This window comes from Convolutriloba macropyga, chromosome 10, assembly GCF_964194025.1.
Source record: "Convolutriloba macropyga chromosome 10, txConMacr16.3, whole genome shotgun sequence".
In the NCBI taxonomy this organism is placed as follows: Eukaryota; Metazoa; Xenacoelomorpha; order Acoela; family Convolutidae; genus Convolutriloba; species Convolutriloba macropyga.
This window is the reverse complement of record NC_134477.1, coordinates 37838294-37844293: the sequence shown is the minus strand read 5'-3', so window position 1 is coordinate 37844293 and position 6000 is coordinate 37838294.

The following is a 6000-nucleotide window of genomic DNA, read 5'->3' as shown; positions in this document are numbered from 1 at the left end:
GAGAGAGAGAGAGTCAACTATTTTGAATTACGAAATTGAGAAGAATGAAATTAGACAAAATTAACAAAACTGCTTAACAATTTGTTCACAAGGTAACATTACTAAATGCGGCAACTTACAATCACGAGACAAGGTGAACAGACAAAAGATCATGCACAGGATGTAAACAAATTAACAAGTATGAAATCATAAGATTTGATCTTCAAAATTAAACTAAATGGATGAACAAATTAAAAGTAGATGAATTGAACTAAATTAATTTAAACAGAAAATGAACCAAATTAGTTACACCAAATAATGAACTCAAACTAAAAATGTACTATTGTACCACACTTCCCCCTTGGCGAAAATAAATAACATGTTATTTATCAGAAAATTACTAGTCAATTTGTACTTGTTAAAATAATTAATACTATAATGTTTTAATCAGAGTTTTGAATGCAACAGTTTTACCCATTAATCACTTTCACTTTCGTAATATCTCTCCGCTTCGCCAACTGTCATAGACAACTCTGGTTCCTCGTAATTGGGAGAGACGTAGAATTGAGTTGGATAGGAGGTTGTTGGAGAGCATGGGCCGACTGTAAAGTTTGACTCCTCTTGATTAGACTGTGCTGCAGCAGTTTGTATGGTCGAGATTATAGACTTGTTTTCAATTTGTTGTTTCTTAATGTTTTGCCGTCTTTTCTGTTTTCCAATTGCTGCAGTACTTGGTGTTGTGGGAGGGCATGATTGAATTGGAGTCACAGATTCGTCCGATTCTGTGGTCGATATTGCGGAGCGTTTTCTCTTTGAGGGAAGTAGCGCTGCGGATGCTTTTGTAGCTGCTTTTCTCTTTGGTCTGCTTGGTGGCTCCGCGATAACGATACTTGAAGTTGGTAATCCCATTGGCACCGCGAGATCGTTATTTGATTCTGTGATTTGATTTGGCGGCGCCGTTGGCTGTTGTTTCTTTGGCTTAGTCGGCATTCTTACTCAGAGGGCGCGTGTAACATTGGAGTGAATTGACGACACTGTACTGACGTCATCTGCCACTTTTCTGTGTTTCATTCTTTTTCCACCTTCTAACTTTTTCCTGGATTCCTTTGCATGGTGGCTTATGAGTTCCTCCGTTGTTTTGCCCGTGGGGAGCTTTGTGCGTCTGTTTGCGTATACCTGCAGATCTGTGTTTCGTTCCGCCTTCGTCCCAAACTTTGCGAGATCGGAATTCCTGATTGTTACCTCTCTCTTGCCCGGTTCTTTAATTACTGAGGTGTTTTCATTTGTTTTAATTACTGACGATCCTGGTGCTAGAACGTCATATAGTCCGTCGAGACTTTTCTTTAATCTTTTTCTTCGTGGTCTCTTTTTAGCCAATTTTACCTCCAGTGATGATTCTGTTCTGGTTATCGATTGGCCGACATCTGGATGAGAAAATAATCTCGATTCCTTGTTTGGGTCCTCCTTTTGTGTTTTCATCGCCTCTTTGCCCAGTTTGTCCTTGTTCACCTCCATTTCAATGTCACTTCGCTCATCATTGTTCCAATTTTGGTCTGTGATAAGCTGGTCCCATCTGACTGTCTCCAAATCTAAATATTTGTTAACACTATTTTTGTGAGTTAAACTTTTTGAATCGAGATTAGTCGTTATATTGCTTATTGGTGTATTCGCTTTTCTGCCAAATTGTGCCTCAAATGGTGATATCCCAATAGTTTTTGACGACATATTCGTAACTGATAAATTATTGAATTTATTGATGCTTTCATATTAAATTGATTTTGCGCCGCCGTTTTAATACAGGCTAAGCGATTCTTGATTGTTTGAATGAGTCTTTCAACCAAACCAATAGCTCTCTGGTCGTGTATTGGCGCCTCGATTAGCTGTTTGTTATTTTGATTACAAAATGTTTTAATTTGATGCCCCGTTTGACATCTAGCTTGATCCAATCTAATTGCGCGGGGTATACCGTGTAGCAAAACATATTCTTGGAGAAACTTTAAAATTTTATCTGCATTAGCTCTATCAAATACTTCTGCTGTTGGGAATTTCGAAAATCGATCAAAACATGCAAGAAAAAAAATCTCTTGAGTTTTTTCATTATAGATGGGTCCTCCAAAATCAATTTGAATTTCTTCATTAGGAACTTTACATAACTTTAATGGTGCCCATTTATTTGCTGGTATAATAGGTTTTAAATTTTTACCAATCTTGACACAGGGGTTGCACTTTGCTGTTTTGGTTGCAATGTCCCTGTGCATATATGGCCACCACGCGTGTGTTGCCATATCAGTCATTCCCCATGTGCCAGGATGGGTTGCGTGGATTGCGTCTACATAAGCATCCTTGATTGCATGGGGAAGAGCAATTCTGTCATCTATGCAGACACACCCATTCTTCACATGCAAGTCCTTCCAGAAGGAATGAATGTAGGGTGATATTTGTCTACATCTATCTTCATTGTCCGTCAAAATGCAGTCGCGAATCTCTTTCAAGATCGCGTCCTTGGTTGTCAGGCTGGCCATTAGAGAGCTTGAGAAGATCTTGGAGAGCGCGAAGTTGAATGAATCCAGGTACAAATCGTCTACTGACGGCGAAGTGGCTGTTGTATCAGTAGTAGGTGTTATGGGGGTCACGGGTGCCGCTTGGACCGTAGAAGGTCCCTCCTCTGCAAATCGTACTCTCGATGGGGTCGATTGTTTAACTGTCATCAGCGTTTCATCTTCAGAAGGTGACTGAGACATCATGTAAACGTTCTTGAATTTCATTGCGATTCGTTGAAACTGATTTAAATTAGAGAGTGACTGTTCGGTGGGTCGGTTTAAGGCAAAAAGCGAGTGAGGAATGTTAGTTGTCTCGATTTTGGGGATGGAATTTAAATTATTTATCGTTAATTCGCTAATTGAGTCGTCAATTTGCGTGCTTGTAGAATGTTCTGGATTTCGCGGTGCGAAATCACTACATAAGTTATTAGTGGAATTTGGATTATTTACGACGCATTTTGTAGATTGATTTCGCGCTGCGAAATCGACGTAATTTTCGACATTTAATAAGAAGCGTTTCGCACTACGTTTAATTACATCCAATTTAGCTACAATAAATTGCTCGTCATATGTGGATATATTAGCAGCTTGTTGATGCGGGTCGCGAGATATATAATCCACTAATCCCATTTTTGCGCCCGGAAGGTGATCAATCGAGAAGTCAAATGGTAGTAAACGATCTACCCAACGTATCAGTCTACTATTATATGATTTGTTAGATCTATTTTCTCTCATAATAGAGAGAAGTGCTCTATGATCAGTTATCACAGTAAAATGTTTGCCGTATAAATAATACTTAAAATGTTCCACGGACCAAACAACACCAAGAAGTTCTAGTTCGTTTATACTATATCTGTCTTCAACAGAGTTCAAAAATCGCGACGCGAATGCTACTGTATGCCACCCATTAGGTGTTCGTTGTTCCAATGCACATCCCAATCCTTTACGCGAGGCGTCACATTTAATTCGTGTTTCTAATTCCGGGTTGAAATGTTTATTTTCAGTGGTTTCCGTAATTTGTTCTTTTATTAAAGAAAACTGTTTATCGTGCTCTTCCGTCCAAAGAAATTTCAAATTTTTCTTAAGCAATGGTCGTAGGGGGTAACATAATTGTGACAAATTCGGGATAAATTTTCCAAGATGGTGTACAGAACCCATAAAAGAGCGAAATTTTTTAAGATTAGTAGGTGCCGATAATTTTCCAATTGCATCTGTTTTACTTGAAAGTGGGGTTACACCTGAATGTGTAATATTATGACCGAGCCATTCAATCCTCTCTTTTGCGAAGTGACATTTCGCAAGATTTAAGCGTAAGTTCTCCTGATCCAGTTTTATTAGACAATTCTGTACCAAGTCGAGATGTTTTTCAATTCCACCTCTACTAACGATCAAAATATCATCTAAGAAACAGAAAGTATTTTCCAAACGGCAAGAGTACAGTCAATAGCTTTTTGGAACTCAGCTGGCATGTCCGTTAGGCCGTAAAATCCAGTTTTAAATCGATATGTGCCAGTCATATCTCCACTAACAATGTTAAAGATACAATGGCGGGCCGCATCACTGTGTAGCTTTAGTTGACTATAAGGGTATTGCAAATCAAGAGTTGTAAAATAAGCAGTCTCCTGCGGCGCCGTTGACAGTGTTTGCGAAATTGTTTGAATTAGCGAATCTATATTAGGCATTTGATACTTGTTTTTATGAATAGCTTTGTTTAGGATTTCGGAGATATGAAAAATTGATCCGAACAGTTGTTTAATTTTTCGATATGTCCTTCATTTAACAGTTTTTCTAATTCAATATTCACTTTCGGTTGGAGGTGTATGGGTACTTTTCGTCCTTTTTGATGTATTACTCGATAATTTTTGTGAAATTTTGAATTGACCGTGTGATTTTTTGATTTTCCAATTCGGGATATCAAATCAGGAAACTCCTTTGCCACTGATTTCTTGATTGCACAAGGTGGATCTAAATTATTAACTTCTAACTGCGGGCAAGGCTTCCGAGAAATTGTGATGCCTAACTGATCAAAAAGTCTCGTCCTAATATTGGTCGAAATCCATCGGCTACAACTGTTATTTTGGCTTTCTGAGTGCTCCAATCATTACATTTTACCGGCGTTTTCAAAGTGCCAAGGGGTTGAACAATATCGTTAGAAAATGACTTCAATTCCAATGGTCTTTTCTCCGACCATTGTGATTGAGCACAATTGAACATTATTTCTCTTGCGAGCGACATATTAATAATGGCACAACCACTACCAGAGTCTAGAAGTAAATCACAGTTTGTGCTTCCGATTATTAATGACAAATTTTTCAGTGTCAAATTTGGGGAACTCACATTTTCAACTGTGGCAACGTAATTATCATCCGAAGAATCATAGTCTGAGTTGATTTGCTCATTATAATTGATATAATTGACGTTCAGACTTTCCTGGCTAGAATTTTGATGAGATGTTTCTGCCGTATCTAGAGTGTTAATGCGATTAGTTTGTTGAGTGTTTCTTGTAGTATTAAGTCTTCGACGACAAACTTTAGCGAAATGGTTTTGCAAACCACAGTGGTTACATTTCTTACCCATTGCGGGGCAAACCTGACGATGTGTAGGTGTCCAGACTTGACCACAACCACGGCATTGTCCAACGGATGCACGGTTTGTGACTGTTCTGCTTGATTGAGGTCCCCGTACTCCCGCGCCGCGAAATCGATTGAATTGTTGTACTGCGTTCACCGCACTGCCAGTTGCTCCGTTATTAGATGAAATTCTTTGCTGATTCTGATTACCCATTTCCATGTTGACTGCAATGCTGAGTGCCCTCTCTGGTTCAACTGTGTCCCTTAGAAGCTCTCACTGAATGTCATCATCCAGCATGTTAGTGATGAAAATGTCCCTGATGATGGCTGCTTCGTGGTTTTCAAAGTCGCAATTTTCAGCCAGTTCTTTCAAGATGCTGTAGAATTGCTCTTCAGTTTCGCCCTTCTTTTGCTTCCGAGAGAAGAACACAAATCGATCAAATGTGATGTTTCTTGGGCGGATAAAGGCAATCTCCATCATTTCCCAGAGTTTGAGGGTAGTCAAATCGTAAATATTGTCGTGCGGGAATTTTTTTGTTAGTAGTCGTCTTCCTTCAGTACCAATACTTAGGTACAATAGAGATACGCATTTCTGATCACACAAATTCCATGGACGCTCCACGCATAGTATTCCCGCTTCTGTTATCTTTTGACATTTTAGTTCCCATTGCAACTTCAGCTGGTTGTTTCTTATTCTACGCTCTCTCTCTGCTTCCTCAGTTGTGTCGTCAATCGGCATCTCGTACTTCGGTTCCACTGGCAGACGAACTGTCGATGGTTTGGGTTGTAGCAATGTGTCTATAGTGATATTCTCGCGAGCGAGAATCGCTAGTTTTAGTTGAATTCTCCATTTCTCCCATCTGATTGGTGGGTCTGAAGTTGGTCGTTCCCAAAATGGCTCTATCGACAGC